The sequence below is a fragment of the Triturus cristatus genome, chromosome 9 (genome assembly GCF_964204655.1).
Source record: "Triturus cristatus chromosome 9, aTriCri1.1, whole genome shotgun sequence".
In the NCBI taxonomy this organism is placed as follows: Eukaryota; Metazoa; Chordata; class Amphibia; order Caudata; family Salamandridae; genus Triturus; species Triturus cristatus.
The window spans coordinates 518,699,794-518,721,260 of record NC_140592.1 but is presented as its reverse complement, the minus strand read 5'-3'; the positions used below and the strand labels follow the sequence as shown (position 1 = coordinate 518,721,260).

Genomic DNA, 21,467 nt, shown 5'->3' with positions numbered 1-21,467 from the left:
CAATGGGACAATTTTAATGGATGGGCTCATGCAACCGGACCCTTACCCAGCCCCCATCGCGGAGCCAGATTCGACCAACCCGTATGATTGTTCTGTATACCTACAATATATAAATACACAGTCCCCGTCTGTTGTTTTAAGCAAAGAGCCAATCCACCTGGTTCTCCTGACCAATAATATGTCTTTATACTCAAATATAGTAAATGTATTGTTTTGTGAAAGCCAGTGGCAAACTTTATTTTTCAGTTCTGCATAAGATTCCTCTTTGTCAGCTGCCAGAGACGGCACTTCCACCAGAACTGTTACATAGGGACAACACTGGGGTGGCAGGTCCAGGGAATGCTGGATTTGTGAAGTCTTAAGCGTAGATGTTAGACTGTTACCAGGAGGGGTCCCCGCAAATCTCTTGGACCCAGATCCTGTTGTAATATTACTAGATGAAGGAGCAGCCTCTGGCCCTGCAATTTTAGATGGTAGGGAGGTTAAGAGGGTGGGTAGGACCTCAGGGAAAGATGGCATCTGGGCGACTTTGCAGTTATCAGCAGTGCTGGGCCCATCACCGGTGAGTGACTAGGTGAACGGATAAGAAGGAGTGGGTGCTGATGTTAAAGGGTGGTTCAGGTTATGGGATAGTTCCCGAATAATCCATTCCAATGTGCTTATCCTATCTATAAGGGGGGAAATTGCAGATGTGACAAGAGATATTACCTGGTCGGAGACGGTTTCCCATGTTAGTCTAGGGCCATCCCCTTTTACTTCAGGATTTTTTGTCGACTCTAGAACGTTATGGGGGGAGGTCAAGTCCACAGGTCTCTGGGTGCTCCAGGCTCTCTGGGTACTAGTAGAGGGACAGATGGGAGATCGCAACTTTTTGGTTGAGCCAGTGATGACTCCCACTTTGGTCCTCCTTCTCTTCCTAGCAACAGGCTCACAAGGGCTAGAGGGCTGGAGTGTGTCTCAAGCACCCGTGGATAACTCTCTACCTAGGGTTGTTGGAGAGACATTACATAGGCTCTTTAGGTCCTTTGGTGGAGTAGTTCTTTGGGCATAAATAACAAAGGCAATCTCAGGGACAACTTCAGGGGCATCATGGCTCCAGACAATGTGTGACAAAACTAGGCTTCTCTCCCAAATCAAGGGAGAAACGCCAACTCGATTTCTTTATTAACTACACTGACCACGCGTACCAGAATGGAGTCTAAAGTTGTACCAGAAGGAGGATTGATCGTAACACTGTGGTTTGCTGATGCCAGTTTACGCTTGTGTTGCAGCGTGGAACGTCAAATTCCCCCTTCGGCACAGACAAACCACCTCGGCATCCAATTCACTCAAATACATTCATTGGTGGGGCCCATAACACCAATACACTTACATTCCGTTGATGAGTTTTCTGAGGGAAAATATGCTTCCAAACGCTGACATGAGAGAAATACCTTTACCTTACCTTAAACACATTGACCTAGGATATCCCTCTCATAAGGAGATGGATCATTTAGTTGTTATTTATGATTTTAATGAATAATGCTCGTCTATCTACACATTACTTCTTTACCACATCTCTTATTCAAATAATCGACACAACACATTTGTCAATCAATCAAATATTCTTTATCTACATTATATTGCAAGAAAATTAGAAATCATCGTCAACATTTCAGAGCATCATATTTACCTATTCTGGCTAAAGTCGTCCTCTAAGTCAATCAGTCAAAGAAGAATTTATTCAGAAAAGTTAGGCCGCAATTCAGTCTTTCAAAGATTCAGGATAACAGCTGTCCAACAGTGTCACTGTCCTCTCCGTCAGCATAATGTCAGGAAATCAGGTTCGTCAAAGAAGAGCAAGACCTAATAGTTCAATTCCCTACTTACTTTTATAATGAAAATAATATCAAAAAGTATCAAGATCGGGGGTTTAGAGAGTCCGGATTGGTCAACTTGGGGTCGTGAGGTGAAGTTCTCACATAGTCCACAAAATGAAGTCATCGCACTTGCTGGTTCCGGTTTTTAAATCAAGCATTGTCCTTTGTCTTGGATGGGTTCCCGGAGCGTCCTTGAAGGGCACATGTTCTCCCGGGGTCAGGTCCAGGCCACTGCTGCTGGCGGTGACTCCTGCACACTTCACCCAGAACCTCGTGTTGTCAGGGCATTCACGTTTAACGTCTCGTTCAGCCATCTTGTTTAGGCCGAAATGGTCAACTTAAGCAAAAGAAACACAAAAACTTAATTAAAAGATAGAAATGGCTAATAAAATGTTATCCCCTTGCTAATTCCCATATGTGTGTGTATTTATCTAGCAGAAGCAACACTCAGAGCGGTTTATACTCACTGAATAAAGCACAAATCACAAATACATCACCAAAGCAACATATAACATGCAATATTCTAGTTTTCTACTAATAATATGCGTACTCAAGTTAGTTTACAATTAATAAAGCCATGCAAGATGCAATTCCCACGTGTAATTCTTTTGTTAATATAGTTGATGAGTTATCACTTCGAAAAAAATTAATATTATTGATTATTCAGATTAATATAAACATGCAGAATGGGGGGTATACAACATTTTGTACTACCCGCTTCAGCACTTGCCCATAGCCTCAAATCAACTATTGAGAAGTCCAAGGAAAACCTAAGAAACAACACGGACTTGCAAACTTGCTGGCACAACAACTATCCCAATATCACAATATCGTAGCCCTCCAAAAGCTCTCCAAGGTGACTCTGACAACACAGTTTAAGCACCCTGCGAAGAGTCGGAAATCGATGATCCAAGGGTCTTTTGAGCCAGCAGTGAAGGAAAAAAAATCTGCAACCAACAGAACAGTGCAGCAATACAACAGCGCACAAAAATAAATACCTCCTCCCCCTTGTCCTGCAGCTGGAACCTACACCCACACAGGCCACTCAAGACAAAAAAGCATAAATTCTCTGAGTCCTCAGGCAAGAAATTCGCTCTCAGCAGTCCACAGGCTGCCACAGCCTGGGAGGTAAAGAAAAAACATGCACTCAGAGCTCCAGGAGCACAAGCTGCCCCAAACATGTCACAGCTCCTTCATCAACCTCCACCACACCACCTTAACCCCCTGCCGCACACCCAAATGTACTCACTCATTTGAATTCACCAGGCACATTGGCATCAGCCGTGGTGGCAACAGCAGTGTCAGTGTTGAAAGCAAAGCTGGCGGCTGTCTCCGCTACCACAGCTGGGAGCCCCACCCAAGTTCGCGCCAAATTTCAAGGACCACATTCAGTGGGCAGTAAGCGGTCCGTGCTAAGTCCAACAGCTGGCGTACACTGGCGAGTGTGGGCAAAGCTTAGGCAAAAACAGGGCCAATCAACTCCACCAGCTCCAAAACCCCCACCGGCAGCGCCCTCAAGATGCTCAGCATTCTGACCGCCTGGTGTTCACTGCGTGTGTGACGTGTGGGTTGGCACAAGCACATCTCAGCTTCTGGGGATGAACTATCAATTCTCTTTTGCAGGACTGGCTAAATATTGTATGACAATCCGGTGCATTTCACACATCTTTACTGACCATAATGCTCTCTCAAAGTTTCTCAATGAATAAGCAGAGCTTGAAATGGATATCTCCTCACTAAAGATGGCAATTAAAGTCAGTAAACGATAAAATACTGCCAAGTTATACAAGCGATAAGTATCAGTTTACTAATGTAAGCCTACTTCATAATTCATGCTGGGGTTACCAAGAATCCATGTCTGCTCTGCAAACACTTCTGCTGTGAATAGTCAACTCCACAGAGCCATACCTGATGGCTGTATCTGTGTCAGGCGAATACATAGTTCTGTAAATACAGTTGAGTACAATTCTGATGAGTAAAAACATGTCTAGATCACTGTCTTGACCTCCTAAGCTCAAATAACACTACAATGACTTACTACCAGCTATAAGAGTCTATGTATGTTTTATCCTAATTAGATCTCAATTCTATGGGCCTGATTACGAGTTTGCTGAAGTGAGACTGACACGCTGCTGGCCCGCTCCTACACCGCCATTCCTGTGTGCACACCGTCCGTCAGATTAAGACTTCTTTTGTCACTGGCGGGCCGCTCTTTGGCCGTCCTGTCAAGCATATTGCGGCCTCAAGACAGCCGCACTATCACCAGGGATCTCCGATTCCTGGCGGTTGCAGTAGTGCAATGGCGGTCCGACTGCCCTAGTTGTAATAGGGCAGTCGGACCGCCGGTGTGGTCTGCTTGCTATCACTTTATGAGAACTAAAAGGATTGTTAAATACTCAACTAATAACGTAAATACGTATTATGTATTGCCAATTTCCTTAACTATGGCTTTACCTTTGTTGAACAGTGCTGCCTTTGAATGTCATGTATGTTCCTACACCTGATTATACAGTATAGATGGCTGTTATTTCTCAGACCAACCTGTTGCCCTTGGAGGAACAGTTTTCCTCCTTTTGCCATGCCTGTGACATACAATAGGGGGTGAAATCCAGATAAGGGGGGGCAGTTTATTGAGACTTTGTTGCTTTTCTAATTTTTATTGATGCCATTTAATCCTACACAAAGAAGAATGTTCTACCTTTTACGAGTAAGCACCCTACCCCTAAATGTTTATAATTACAACCTCTAGCATTCTCATGCATCATTTGTTACACGCTGATTGTCTCTGACTGTTTATATTTCTATGACCACTGCTCAAAGACTGTGACATAACTGAGACTCAAATTACATTCACATCTAGTCCTTATACATATGGGCAGCAGCACATCACCCAAGCCAAAACCAATATGGCCCATACAAAAATGTAGCACTCCTTAATACATATCAATGTCATTCACCAAACAAAACATAAAGACAGCATCTCTAAATGGTAAAGGTATCAATCATCCAGTTAGGTAGAGAATCACGCAGAAACAACCAATTCAGTCATTTAGATTGCTTTCCAGCTGTTGGGAAGAAAAATGGAGTATTAACTCTGATCTCAAGGAAATCAGGCATAAAATTGGCCTCCGTCCTTTCTGATAATCAAGGGAAATGGATCATATCAAAACGTAACAAAAAGAATGCTGAGTTTTTCGTGGTTAATGCCTATGCAACCACAGCTGACGACCCTGCCATCTGGAGGGACCAATCTACTCCAGTTAGCCTAATCCCAGATAACGCCTTGATTATGTTTGCAGGTGACTTTAACCTCCTGCTTGGCCCCACACTTGGCAGAAATTGACAGACTCATAAAGCTTTAAAGAACCTTTGTTCCAGATACAACATTAGTGCTATTTGTAGAATACAGAACCCAGATGTGAGAGATTACACTTGCTACTCGACCCCACACAATTCATACCTCCGCATTGATTATTTGATAATATCGGGCCACTCAATTAGTAATGTTGACCAAACCTCCATTGAACCAAGAACAATCACTAACTGTTCCGGACACGATACGCAATATACACGCGGCTCAGGCAACTTCCTAATATTTGATGGTATCAACATTGGTTCTCATACATGGAACTCTGGGGAGATAATGCGAATCTTTTGTGCTCATACTCTCTTTTCATTTTCGCTACCCTGCAATTGGATCAGTGATCATTTTTACGTTTAAGCCCTGATGAAGTTCAATGTAAATTGAACAAAACGCGTTGGCTGGAGCTTGTATTTTGATACCATTCGAATAAAGGAGCACTAAACATAAAGGAACTTTTGTCCATACATTATATCTTTTGGAAAAGAAAGTTCAGTGGTGCACCATTCCAAAATAATCCAAGAATAATCTCTGATCACTCTTGCATTACTTTGCCAATAACAAGTAATTCCAAAGATACAAAGCAAACTGTATGGAGATTAAATGATGACATACTCAATCACCAAAATAATATCAAACTAATCGAAGAAGCTATACAAAACTTCCTACTTGAAAATGACTCCTCCGACCTAACTGGATGGGAAGCACTAAAAGCTACTAGAAGGCATAATTATCAAGCTCAGATCTAGAATGAACAAAGAAACAAAATGCAAACTGTTCGAATTGGAAAAACAAATCATAAACCTAGAAAAACAACACATTTCCACTCAATCAATTGCACCCTGAATGAGATTGTCAAGAGAAAATAAGAGTAGAACAAAATCTTAAGCACTAGTGCAGGCATATGGGTTAATAACGCAGTGAAAGCACCGGCAGCATTCTTAAAATTTAGGTTACAAAGACATTTCTATAAATGCAACGAAAGATAAAAACAGACTTGTTCACACTAATCCAAATAAAATTGCTGAAATTATTTCAAGAGTTTTATCAAGAATTATATGTTAACAATACCTTAGTAGACAAAAGAATGTGTAACATATATCTCCATAATGCTAATTTCCTAAATTAACAGATGAAGAGAGGAAATCAATCAACTACCCCTTCTCAAAAGGAGAAATATGAAACTCAATTAAAAAGCCTAAAATAGGTAAAACCCCGGGCCCTGATGTGTATACTGCATACTTGAAAAAACACATTTTTCACTAATATTATCACACCATTATTAAAACTATTCACTAACTTCTCAGGCTCTCCTGCAGGGTCTATCATAATTGTTATCCCCAAGGAAGGGAAGGATGCAAAGTTACCAAAAACCTATAAGCCAATCTCATTACTAAACCTAGAGTTTACCCAAGACATATTATTGCCCATCCGCAATTTATTAACATCAGCATATACAGGGCTTTTATAGTACCCAACGACTAATTTGTTATTTACACTGTCGGATGTTGACAAATTGCTTATCTTGCACAGTGCTCTAAAGTTTACATTTTGCGTCTTTGCACAGTAAGATTGTTGGTTATCCTATGAACCACTGGCCAAACCCACTCCCATTTTTAACTTGTACTTTTTAGCTATGCACAGGTTTCACGATATCCATTTTATAAATTTATTACATGTTCTTATTTTAATCATTTTCCTTGCTCGAGAGAAGATCGTATGTTATATGTATATCAATAGTGATGTTGTACTTTTATAGATCATTAATGTATCCGAATAAAGATAAATTGAAATTGAAATTGAATACTAAACCTAGAGTGTAATTTTTACGCTATGATACTTTACACCAGACTACAAAAATACATATCTAAACTCATACACCCATCACAAGTTGGATTCTTAAAAAAATAGACTATCCAATGACAATGGAAAAACTTTGCAACATCAGTGAGAAAGCCAAAACCCTATAAACCCTATGCACCCCCACAGTAGCTATCACACTGGACGCAGAAAAAGAGTTTGATATGTTATATTGTTGCTATCTAAATTCAGTCCTTAGGAAGTTTAATTTGGGCGAACAATTTATTAAAATGATAATGGCATTATACCACAACCCGGTTACTAGGGTTAGAGCTGGAGGCATGATTTCCAACCCATTCTCACTAGAACAAGGGACTAGGCGAATAGCCTGTGTTAAATGTGGAAGAACCACTATAAAAAACAACTGCCTATGCAGATGAGATCTAAATAGTAATGGAAGACTCTCCCTCTTCCATTACTGTCATCATTCAGCGATTTCTCCTCAGACTCAGGTAATTCGCTCAATAAAGTCAAATCTGAGGTTAAACCTCTAAATAACCACGGATCTAAAGAAATAGTAGTAAACTCCAGCCTTGCATGGCAACTTAACTGTATCAAATATTAAGGCATAGAATTTTGCAGTAGCCTCCTTGGCACCATCAAACGCATTAAATCGATTACACATAAAAAGATCAATAAATTGCCAGACAATTGATTTCCCAAATGTCTTTTGTGGGGGATAAGAGCAGAAAACCTGAAAATTATGATCACCCCTATAGTCAATTACCTAATTAGTATGCTCCCATGTACAGTTTCTGCTGACTTTCTACTCAAAATTGGCTTCACGTTTAAGAACCTCTTATGGCAAAATTAAAAAATAACAATTTCACTCAAAAAGCTTCGACTACCTAAAGACTTGCGTGGTATTGACCTTCCTAATTTTAGGAACTACCAAACTGCCTTCTTGTTTTAACATGGTATTAAATGGTTAATAACACATCAGACTATACACCAGTATGTGTAGCTTTGGAAAAGTCAATACTAGAAGGTAAACCTTTTCTTACATATCTAACAATGAATAACTTTCACCCTTCTCATTCTAAAAAAAATCATGAATAATACTGAAAATACTGTGTTAAGACTGGACTACTCTAAAATGAGAATCCTTACGTCCAATTTACACTAACGCTACTTATTGGACAACCTACACTTCCACTAGTTCCTAAAATTAAAGGTGCATTTATCTAGGTTCCCAGACTTGAAGAAGGACCCATCTCTACCTACTCTTATCGCTAACTTATGTACATCTGGTCATGGAGTTTCCAAGATTACTCTCACCATAATCAACTAAGTTTCACTTACAATCGAGAAGCAAAATATCGCAAAAGCAACATAGATTTTGATTGAAAGACTGTCTAAAATCCCTTTTCACGGAAAAAGTATTGCCAGACTAAACTTATGCTCATCCATTGAACATTCTGGACCCCGGAAAACCTATACAAACTCAAACTATGACAAGACCCTAAATGCTGGCAATGCGGTGAACATAAGGGGGACCATCAACACGTGCTCTTCTACTGCCCCACACTTCAAAAGTACTGGAAGAGCATTTTTGATTTCATTAAAAATACTTTTTGCATTACCCCCTCACTTGAATTTTCTTATATATTACTCTGTCAACTTGACCCACAACTATCTAGGGAAACAGATAAGAATCTCTTAGATTTAATGTTAACACTGCCTGGAAATTGATTCTGTCCAATTGGAAGAACTTGTATTGTATCCTTCCACATGTGGCGAGAGTGGCTCCCGTTCCATAGCGGAGCAGATAATTTCTCCTTACAACTTAAACCCTGGTGTTCTCCAAATAGACTTATATGGGACTCGCTAGACCCAACTATTCTGTCATTCAAACCACCCTAGAATGACAGCTCTCTCTTTGGCTTGATATAGCAATATTTTGTGATGCTCACTCCATCCTAACTATTTTTTCTTTCATTGAATGATGCAACTCTTAACGAACAAATAATTAACTTACTCATACTTGTTTATTAGAGGAATTAACTGCTCACTGTCATTTTCAACTGTGCACTGTAAAGACATGATGTGCCCTTTGCACAGCCTTTTTATTCCCTCAATTTAGCTTCCCTACCAGCTACCTTTTCCTCTCCCCCTCGCCTTAATCCTGTTTCATTTGTGCTCAGTCAACTCTATTACAGTATTGTTTACAACACTGATTTAATGTTAATGCACAAACTGTTCCATGTTTGTTTGTTTTTTAGCTGAAAAGGAAATTTATTGATGTAATATAAAATACCTTAATAAATACAGACATAAGAAAATCCAATCTTAACTGTAAAAGTTTGTCAAGGTAATAAGTGAACGGTAGGGGAGGAGAAAGGAGAGGGAGGGAAGGTAACAATTATGAGATATTAATATTAATCATAACCACGTATACAATTATTAATAATTACTGACTTGTTATATTAAACACAATATATGCGAAAGATACATTATATAAATGTAAAAAAATTGATAAGTGAATAAACAACAAATACAAAGTCATGGAGGTTTAGGCACTTCTTCAACTCTAGGATTATGAATTTGTGTTGTATTTGCAGATATATCAAGAAACTGAGTAAGAGGTGACCATAAGTATTCTCGTTTTGTAGCAAGGGAAATGGGGTGGACATATGCCCTATCTAGCCTATGATTATAACAAATCCCATACCACCAAGCTTGATAAGAGATAGTGGCTGTGTTCTTCGATGCCCTAGTGACTTGGAAATCAACAGCAAGGAGTAGATCTATAATATGAAAACTGTTTGAGTGTAATTCCCAATCAGAAGACACACTACCTAAAAATATATTAATAAAAGTGAGGGGAATTTGTGAATGGAAAATATTATTGATTTGTCTCCAAACTAGTCTCCAGAAATTATGAACATGGGGGCAATAAAATAGCATGTGCTGAAGGTCGGCTGGGGATGTGTTGCAGGACCTGCAAGAAGGAGAGAGAGTAGGATTTATTTTATGGAGTGAAACAGGAATTAATAAAAGTCTGTTATAAATATAAAATAGAGTTTGGGTAGTATTAGCAGCCCTGGATGATTTCCTAATCTTAATCCAAACCTTATTCCAAGTAGGAATAGAAAGAGACAGTTTGAAATCAATCTCCCATAAAAGTTCTACCTCTGTTTTGTCACGCATATTTGGAGATGATGATAGATACTTATAAATTTGAGATGCAGATGGAGAAAGAGATAAGGCAGAAATGATAGGAGGAGGCGAAGACGATAAGGGAGAATTGAATGCTAAACTATTGTATATTGACTGAATTAATGAAATTAAGGATGCATATTTAGGCGCGTAAAAGGTAGGAAAAGAAAAACATGCTTGAGCAACTGGAAAAATAATACATACATCATCTTGGTAAAGTTGATGCGCCCATTGAAGCCCTTTAATATGCCAATTTTCCCCCAAAAATAACCTTGTTATTTATTTTAAGATACTTATTATACCATATTGAAGACTTCAAAAAACGTACTTTAGGAGATAGATGGTTAGTAAGCAAAGGTTGGAGAATTCTGCAACTGTTATTAAAAATGGGGAGAGAAAAAGACAAAGGACGATGAGTAAAAGATAGAAATTCTTGGAAGGAGAAAGGTTGAAGAAATGTTTTTTCAATAATAGTCCGTAACGGTAATGGTGAAACGTTGTCTTCCTCTTGGAGCAATGAAGAGGCTTGTTTAAAAAAGAACGTTGTGTGGGAAGTTTGGTAATTTGGGAAATTGACACCGCATAATTGTTTTGGCCGTTTAATTTTCTGTAAAGACATACGAGGTTTATTCCACAGAAATTTCTATAGAATAGGGTAAATTGTTTTAAAATGTGATTTAGGAATATTTATAGTAAGATTAGAAATATAAAAAAGTACTATAGGTACCAGCATCATTTTGATCATGTCTAGATGACCCCACCAAGATAAAAACATGGGATTCCACCTGGACGAAGTATTTTTCAACAGTGTCTGTAATTCTCTTAGATTAACACAGATTCTTTGATGGAAGATTTAAACCATAATCCCATTTGCACGATTTTATCTGAGGCCTAATGAAAGCCCGAAGTAATGTAATCAACGGAAAAACAAATTTTGTTTAATGGGAGGATTTCACATTTGTCGCTATTCAATTTATAACCTGACACCGAGGCATAGGATTGTACCTCAGATAAGAAAGCAGGCAAAGAGGTTTGTGGATGTCAGAAAAAGAGCAAAATATCATCAGCATAGACAGAAAGCTTTAATTGATTGGATCCATATGTAAAACCAGTAATCCGAGAGTTGGAATGAATCTTAGTTAAGAAGGGTTCAAGAGCTAAGATGAACGGAAGAGGAGAAAGAGGACAACCCTGTCTTACCCCACGATATAAAGGAAAGGAAGAGGAGATAAGACCATTAGCTAAAATGGAGGAAACCGGAGAAGAGTACAGTAAGGAAATATAGTTTATAAATTTGGGACCAAAATCAAACCAGGTCGAAGTGGAGAAAATAAAGGACCAACTGACTCTATCAAAAGCTTTCTCAGCATCCAAAGAAATAGCTGCTAAAGAATCTTTACATGAATTTGCTTTAGTTAGAACATTAAAGAATAGTTTAGTATTATCTGAGCGATGTCTGCCTTTACTAAAACCACATTGTTCTCGTACAGTTAATAAGGGTAAGATCTTCTTTAAGCACAAAGCTAGAGTTTTTTCAAAAATTTTATAGTCCAAATTAATTAACGATATGGGCCTATAATTTTTTATAAAGAGTATGATCTTTCCCTTCCTTGGGACGAATGCAAATCAAAGCTTCTTGAACTGCACCCCCAAAATTTTTGGAAGAAATAAAAATTGAAATAAATGATGTAATTTGGGAATAAGTGATTAAGAAAAATAAGAGTAGAATTCAATCGTGTAAAGAGTAGGAAAAAATTGAGAAAATTCTAATAGAATATCTTCATTTTTGTGAACTAAGTGATTGTTAGAAGGAAGAATAGAACTAACCTTGGTGCGCTCTTTTTTAACTTTAAGATAATTGGCTAAAAGTTTCCCTGCTTTATTTTGAGCCCCATAATATTTGGCTGCGGATTTGAGCAAAAATAATTTCGCATCTTCAGTAGATATTTTGTTGAATTCAATTTGGCTTTGATTAGTTCATCCAAGCAGGATTTAGAATTTGTTTGGAAAAAGGAATGTTCTAAATGTTTTATGCGTGTCAAAAGTGATTGTAGAGTGAGTGATTTCTTTTGTTGGGATACAAAGGAAATAATAAAATCTCGAGAAGCAGCTTTAAAGGTATCCCAGATAATCTGTGGAGACTTTTGAGGAGTTTCATTCTCAGGAAAGAAAGTGGTGATAAAGGAATCAAATTGTCAGGTAAAGTTGGAGTATATGAGGAGAGAGTTGTTAAATCTCCATCTGTGTGTACCTTGAATAGGAGGAAGAAGATCTAAATCTAAGGAAACAGGGGCATGATCAGATAGTAACATGGAGGCAATATCAGAAGGAGTGATATATTGTGTGAGCGCCTTCGAAGTAAATATGTAATCTAGATGAGATTGGAAGAGTGTACTAGAGAGAAGAAAGAATATTCTCGAAGTGTAGGATTGCATAATCGCCAGGCATCTACTAGAGCTTTTTGGTGAATAGTGGATGTGAATTGAGAGTGCATAAGTGAGAAAATAAATTTCGATTGAGAATTTCAGTCAATAATCGAATCCATAACCAAATTGCAATCCCCTCCCACTAACAGGTATTCATCATGAAAAGACATCAATTTGGATAATATTGTAGGCCAAAAAATAATATCAGGGGCAGTAGGTGCATGCAAATTAAAAAGAGTCAAAGGAATATTATTCAATAATAGTGAAACAGAGCACCATCTACCTACAGCATCAGAATCATGAGCAAGAAATTTGTAAGTCAAGACGTTTATGGCATAAAATGGCTACACCATTACGACTACCAGTTCCCGGGGAGGTAAAAACATGACCAACCCATTGTCGTTTAAGTTTAGGAATTTCTTTCTCTACCACATGAATTTCCTGTAACAAAGCTATATCACATAAATGAGAGAGTACCCATTTACATTTTATAAGAGAACCCAATCCTTTAACATTCCTTAAAACAACATTTAAAGCCATCTACAGTAATCAATGTTACATAAAAATGTATGTATCAACATTTAAAACAACTAAAGACTTAACAATATGAAATACGCAATAATAATCAGCAAACAGATTGCAAAAGCAAAACAGTAAAGATAAATCATGTAAGGAAGAAAATGTGTGATTATGAAAAAGGGAAGGGCAAGAGAGAAAAAAATAAGTATAAGAGGAGGAGAAAGTATAAGGAAAGAAGAGATAAAGGAAGAACTCATTAGCGAAAGAAAAAAGATGTCTGAAAAAGGATAAGTGGAGTGAAGAAATGAGGAAGAAATGAATAGAACAAACAGGCAACATATTCCATAAAATCCAATACCATAATAACCAACTACAAAAGACATAAACAAGATGAGGGTGGTGAAGCCAGATGAGGAAGATGGCACAACTTACCAGGCAACTCAGGATGGACCAGGCAGGGGAGGACATCTTCCAAGCGGACCAGGGATATCAAAAATATGTACGAAGGGAATACCGCACCTAATAAAAGAGAAGAACATAACAAGTAAATACAACATAGGGAAAACCAAGAAACTGAGCTAGACAAGAACAAAAGACATCATAATTGAACAACAGAGCAAGTTATACCAAATAACAGCACAAAGTTAAACAATTGCATGTCTGGATACATCCATATCTTCTTCTCTGCATTGTTCCAAAAATCACTTCAGTTGAGCAGGATGTTCATAATTTGTAGTTCTATTTTTGTAAGTCACTTTGAAAAGGCAGGGATAAAAGAGACTGAATCTGGCATTAAGAGAACAGGGCATCGGTCTAATTTCTAGAAATTTCTTTCTTCTATCCGCTGTTTCTTTGCCATAGTCCTGAGCGAAGAAGAGATTAGAACCTTGCCATGAAACCCGGCCCTTGAGTTTAGCTGCTTGCAAGATTTTCAGTAAGTCCGTGTTTTCCAGAAAGTATATGATAACTCCTCGAGGTTTAAGTGAAGAGGTTGCCATTGTTGAAATATGTCCCAGACGATGTGCTCTTTGAATGTTCAATACAGGGGAGTTAGGAATACCAAGAACCTGTGGAAGAAAAGACTTGAAGAATGAATTGGCATCTGAACCTTCGAAGCCTTCTGCCAGACCATAAATGCGTAAGTGATTACGCCAATTGCGATTCTACAAATTTTCCACTTGTTTTTTAAGTAATACAATTTCGGATTTCATTGAAGGAACTTGGTTCAACAAAACCTGATCGGAATCTACTTGCTGTTCAATCCGCAAGACCCTATTTTCCATCGTAGACCACTTGGTGTCCAAATTTTGGAGCCTTTTATTTGTTTGCTCCATGTAAGGCTGCAAAGCACGTATCTCGTCAAGAAGTACCTCCATAGTAATTGGAGGAGGAGAGGCAGTAGGTGAAGGATGATCCTTTTTAAAGCATTTTCCAGATGATAGTATTGATGAAGTGGTCGGTTTAGGAGTAAGCTTGTTGGTGGGTAGCGGGATGTTAGATGAAGCTATCGGTGGTTCTTTAATGGGAAGTGATGGATTACTTCCAGAGTTCTCCATATTTAATGGGAGAATAGAATAAGGATTATGTTCTGCCAAACAGGAGAGAGGCAATGAAGAACCAGTAACACAACAAGAAGATTTTGTTTTCCCCATAAAATGTTGAAAGAAAGTTGGCAACGCTGAAAATTACAAAACAGTGTGCAAAGGTGAAAAGTCGTGGGAGCCAGAGGGGAGACGCCGTTGAAGTAACAACAAGAAACTTCCCTGGAAGAAAGGGACTAAGAGCAAGAATTGAACAATAAAACTGAGACAGCTTATTTGTAGTCCATTCCTGCTTGACAGAGAGGCACTGATGAAATATGATGACAAGCGACAAAAACCATGTGAGAAAGAGTGCAATTTCTGAAGCAAATTGGTACTCTTCAAACGAATAATTCTAGCTCTACCATTCTGTTAAAGCGTAGCCAGAAAGGTACTTGAGATAGGAAAGTCAATTTTTCATCAAATACCACAGCACTGAGAAAAAAGGCTGACTGAATGAAAAGATATTCAATAAAAATATATCTTTCATTATCTTCCATGGAAATATGCGTATTGCCCGTTAGTAGAAGGATTGATAGGGCTAAAATAAAAACAAGCTTTGACAATGAGGCCTAAACGTTCCAGTTTCGATCATGTAGAGAGCGCGGAGCGTTTTGAAAGAAAAACAAAATGACGGGTGCGAGACCCGTGAAGGAATTGCTCCCGCCCCCATTTTGATGTATAAACGCTCACCAGCAAAGTAAAATTTGGATGTAAAGTCTCCAGAAAACTTTATCCACAAAGGAGTTCATGTGGAAGCAGTAAAACGGCGGGTAACTGCAGAGAGAAGCCGCCACATCTGCTGAGTCGCTGCGGAGCACTTATAGCCAGCGGCCATCTTCTTTCGGCGTCAAGCCACGCCCCTGTTCCATGTTTGTTCAACATACTGTCCATTATGTTTGATTATGCAAATAACTAATAAAAAGTATTTGAACAAAAAAAAAAGAATTGCTTCAATCATAATTGTGTTATCCTTATGTGAAAGTACTATAAAGATTGTAGTGAGAGCTCGTGCTTCTGCAGAATTCTTTAAGCATCATTATCAAAAGATGAGTCAAAGTCACCTGGGAGATTGCTAGTTACTCATCATGTTATGATTTTAGAGCTAATAGTATGTACAAGGCAAAAGTACAAGTCCCAGCATGCAACATGTCATGGCCAGGCCTGGTGACGTTCTCATATATGAAATTATGCCACTAGAGAGTCCTGTAAATTCCACCACCCAAGACGAGTTAAATTGCTCACTATAAAAACAGCGCAAAGCATTTTGTAAAGTGCTTGGCCTGCAAATAAATTATAACATTTTGATAATAGGGTTAAAAACGTACAAATTTCTTTCCCTTTCCATAAAAAAAACGAATCAGCACTATTCAAATAGTAGTGTTCTACTCGCGAAAAAATGTTTACTGCAGCTCTCAGTCTCACTCAAATTCTGTATAGCTGGCAAATGGGTCCATAAAATGAATTGCACCTTCAACCAGTCCTGGCATTTCATCAAACAGTACAGTTTGCATGTTGGATTTTAGAGCTCATACTTGCAATGTTAAAAGCAAAACTAGTATCAGAATGCAAAGTTAAAGGACTAGGCCCTGGAGCAGTTTTTTTCATTTGAGCCAGTGGTTGCAGGTGGGGCCTACTGGCACTTATATTTAGAGACCAGCACTTATTTGTCCTTAACAGACTTTGATCCAGAGCAAGACAGAAAAAACACACAAAACGGGGAAAGAGAAAGACTGAAAACCTGTTACAAAAGGAGAAAACGGTGATAAAAATAACCGGCAATTGTGAGATTTTGAGAAAAACATACAGCCCGGCACTTATTCTTTTACAATTTAACCATGGCCCGCGACTTCCTTCCCAAAAAACACATCCCCTCGCACTCCTCAAAATTACTTTTGCCTGCTCAGCATCCATGCATCATTAGGCAGTGTGCTTCCCTTACTGACATTTAACCCAGGTTAACTTATACTGGGCCTGAGTCACAAATCCATTTACCCTTCTAAACCTATGATTACAGCTTTAATTGGCTCCGTGGACGTCTGACAGTTATGTACAAAAGGATACATTTTAGGCTTAAATAGTTTCATCATTGTATAAAATTCTCCGCCACAAGTGAATTGAATTATGCAGTAGTAAATCCCACGCAAGGAGTTGGGAATAAAAGAACAAGGTATGGTTTGCCTTGTCAACTTGTGAACGTGTGCAGACTTGTGAGTTTGTTGACATTCACAAACTCCTATCTGATCTTTTCCCACTCTTGATGCGGTCAGTTTTACTTTAGAGAATTGACTGGTGTCACTCCCTCAGGCTGGTATTCATGAGTCTGCCATTTTACACTCTGTACAATTATGAACTGTGGAAAGAGCAAGTGCTAAAAATGTCACATGACATTCCCAGTTGTGCACCTAGAAACATGCACATAATTCAGCTTTCTAGATCTACTACTGTGAATGTTACTGTACTGCAAACAAAGTCTAAAAGTATATTAGGGTTGATATTTAAATCGTTGTATATACTTTTTACACTTTGAGAATCAGGCAAGTGATGGAATATTAAGAGCTGACCTAGAATCTTTAATAGATAACGTTCATTCAAATTACAGCAGATTTGGCTCACCTAGGATTAAGTACCAATTTAGTGAGTGACTTGACAAGAATATGGCAGCCAGTTGCTTCTTCCTTCAAAACTGGCTCTAAAGTGAGAGGAGCATACCAAAACTGCCATCTCAGAATAGGAACTGAGTGCCCCGTTGGGGAGGGACTGCCAGTGACGGCTGCTATTTAACGGGGGTGGCGGGCAATTTTTGTTTTTAAAGAACACTTACCTGCAAGCCAGCCAGTATTCCGCCTCTCGGTCATCTCTGGCTCCTCGGTTGACAGCAAGAACCAGGAAGCACACAGGCTCCCAGACTCCCCTAGCCAATCATAACTCTGCCTTACAGCAGCGTTGTGAATGGTCTGAGCTCTGTGGTTCAGCGCTTTTAGAGGGACTGAGAGGCTGTGCATGTTCTCTACCCAGGCTGTGCATTACAGCCGGTAGAGAACATGCAAAGTGCATATGACTGTTTGGCCGGCGTAAGGCGGCCGACCAAACCATCATGCACACTTTTGAGTGTGCTCACCACTCCTCCCCCTGCTCTGGCCATCCCAGCCCTACCCTGCCCTGCATCTAAGCAGGAACGGAAAACTAAAATGCTAATAACATTTCTATTTCCTTTTTAAACTGCTTGCAGAGCAGTGGGGTGATGCTGCTCCGTGTTAGCTGGGGAGCCGCCTCTAGGAACTGCTCTAATCAAGAGAGACAAAGCAATGGCCCACTTGATTATGGAGGCCAGTGAGGAGGACGGACATTAGAGGCTTACAGTGCCTGGTAGTTGGTCCTGACGAAAGCCTTGCAAACAGCAGGAGGAGGCTGAAACATGTAGACCAGATCTTTTCTATTTATAGGATGCAACTGGCCAATCTACCCAGTTTTCAAACATACACCACCTTTTTTTTTATCCATTTACCTATTCCTCCACCATTAACATTTTTTTTAAGGGTGAATAAAGGTAATTTTAACCTTTTTGCACAATCGCTTTATCACACTCACGAATCCAAAAAAACGTGTCGTAGCACACCAAGGGGCATTCGGTCTCTCTGGTGGGAACCCAATGATGAAGCATGTCACCAACTAAGTTAGTTAGTGAGGGTACTTTTAGGAAACAAGAGTGACTCCTCTTGCTGGCTTTTGAGTTTTTGGCTTCACTCTTTTGTTGTTTATGATTATCTGTAGGGGGACCAAGAGTGGCTCCAGTGTCTCTTAAAACCCTCTCTCTCTCTTTGTTCAAATATAATGTACTCTGTCCCCATGACAGGCCCATGGGCCGGCTGTCTAAAATTGAATTAGCCCCATAGTGATTAAGTTCATGATACTGGGGATTTGTGTGAGTGTCAAGTATTATCACAGACTGCATGTGCTGTTTCTAACCTAAACTCTGCTGTCCACTCATTCATCTTCTTTAATCAGCACGTTGCTCATTACTACCAAAATTAGTAGCATTACAGAAAGTGACATCACAAGAGGCAGCACCACACAGAGTGGTTACAAATACCCCCAACAAATATAAAATTACTAACATAACTTTAAATAAAAAGGCCTAACATTCTGAACTGGATACAACGTTTCTACAATTTTATTGAATTATTGTACAGTTTACTTTTACATGCTGTGTGACAGAACTGTACATAATACACATTTCACTACAATATCACCCCCCCACAGTAGTGTCTAAGCATCTGAAAGAAAGTAGGATCTGCTTTCATGGTCACCTCACCTTTTTGCTGGTGCCATTATGTTTTACTGAGTAGTCTGACTGGGATCCTACTAATCAGAAGGCCACTCTCTGTGCTTCTTCCCTAAATTGGACATGGTGAGTACTTAGGTACACTCTAGATTGGCTACTTGTGAACCCTTGTAAGTCCCTAGTAAATTGTACTACGGTACCCACGGCATAGTTCTGGGAAGTAACATTGTTGGAAAACAAGGCAGCATCTGTGAGGCCTGCACAAATAACATGACTACATTTGTCCTTCACTGGGAACCAAACACCCAATTGTAGCGCCTGACTCTCAGAGGGTAGCGTTGCAGAGCAGTCTGAGGCTTACTCAAGGGAGGTGGTGTGGGCTAGTAATCGCCATTTGCAGGTGCACAAAAATAACACTCAAAAATTGATTGTCCAGTCTGTACTTTGCTTTATAAAAGTAAGAGTACATTTATTAAACACACACACTACTCAATACTATGCACCAATTTACAGATATACATAAGCTGTTGGAATTACTTTGTGACATTGCATAACATCTCCACCCCTCCCGCAAAGGTGGGGTGGGGTCTAGTACCACCACTCCCATGTATGCACATCAACTTGCCCCCAATGCAGATAGTTGAACATAACCTGGAGCGAGGGCCCTGCGCACTGGCACCATCCCAGTGGCGACCCACCCCATTATCTCAACAAGCATTAAAAAGGGGTAAACCTGCCTTGGTGACACATGACCCTGACTGAGCATCTCCTACTGACCATAAAGTATGCACCTCTATATCTTAAGGGCTAGCAGTCTGGGGACTTCGCCTAAGCGCAGCAGCAAGAATCCATGTTTACGCACACTTTAGAATGACAGTACTAATCACCTTGGTTGATCATTTGAATGCATTGCAATTACAGCCCCTAAAGGCATCACAGATTAAATCACAGGATTGCGCATATACAGCCAGACACCCTAGCAGGACTGTCTGGTAACATAGTCCCACTTGGCTTATGACATCTCCTTACACATGTGACTTACAGTCCCTTCAAAAGAAGTACTCCTGGCAACTACAGTTCTCCTGCAGTGCGCCTCTTCACTTTAAAAGGAATCACAGGTAAAAGCATGGGATTACGTAAATACAGCCAGACCCCCCTAGCAGGAAGGTCCAGCAACATAACTCCATTTAGCTTAACATCACCTTACACAGGTACTTCACTTTACACATGTGACTTTCAGTCCACCTAAAAAGAAATAACCAATAGTAAATGCATTTCGGTGTAATTACACCACTTCACCTCCAGGGGATGCCCTTCTCCAGACATCCCCAACTCAGCCCTTCACTCCGTGATGCACTTCATAGTACACCCTCAGCTGTAGAACATAAGTTCCAGCCTAGAAGGTGTTAAAGGCTGGCTGAGCCCTTGAGGGGTTATTCTTTCAGATGCCCTGTGAAACTTATGGGTGGACAGTTCTTCTTTATGCTGGGGGAGGCTGCGGTGCTCCTGCAGCCCCCTTGCACCCCTTTTCACACATGAGGGTGACCCCCTCCTCTGGGGGCCACCAGGCACCAAAATGGCAGATTTCTTCGTGCTGGGGGGGGTAAAGACTGCGCTTCTCCGGCTGCTCCCCCAGCACCTTTTCACAAGTGAGGGTGACCTCCCTCCTCTGGGGGCCACAAAGCACCAAAACGGCAGATTCCCAAATGCCTGGCGAGGCATTATGGGGCGCTTCATGCTCCTCTTTACCAGCCCCAGCCACTGGGAACCCTCTCCTCCGCCCTCAGGGTCTCTGATTCAGCAGGGTGCTGTCTTCACTGGCTCCCTGCGCCAGCCTTTCGCCTGGCTCTCCTCCGTGGCCTCTCTTCTCCCTGCGCAGAGGCCACTGCTCCTGCACACCAGTCCTGGGATCTTCTTCTGGTGCTGTTAGGGTCCTGGGAGCAGTCAGGGGGTCTCTCCTTCCAACTGCTCATTGCGCCAGGCTCCAGCACCTTCACCCTCAGCAGACCACACCCCAGAGAAAGCTTCTCTTCCTGTGCAAGCACTTTTTAAAAGTTGAGTAGGGGGCTGGCAGGAAGTCTCTGTTGGTCTTATCAAACAGCGACACATCACGTCCCTGCCCCTGCTCCCTCCTTCTTGTCCAGCCTCTGGGCTTGTTCAAAATGGCGTCGTCCAGGGTTTCTGGCCACATGCCTCTGAAGCCTCTTCCCCCACGCTGCCTTCCCTCCTTGGAGCAGCCTGGTGCCTGGCACCCAGCGACAGCGGTTGAGGGATTGGCCTGTAGCCCCACCCATCTTCTCTTCGTGGAGAGGAGGCCCTAGCTTGTGGAAGAAAGGTTATCAATCCATCCAGCTGAAGTCAGCCCTCAGCCTGGGTCTGGTCATGGCTGGCTCAGAGAAATATGACAGTTCTGGATGA

The 21,467-nt window shown here is 40.4% G+C and overlaps 1 protein-coding gene across 2 annotated transcripts in view; it reads left to right on the top strand.

Annotated features, from left to right (window-relative positions):
- The window catches only part of LOC146798226 (uncharacterized), a 1,134,427-nt gene that overhangs the window by 879,377 nt on the left and 233,583 nt on the right, over positions 1-21,467 (top strand). The gene's annotated exons all lie outside the window — the stretch shown is intronic.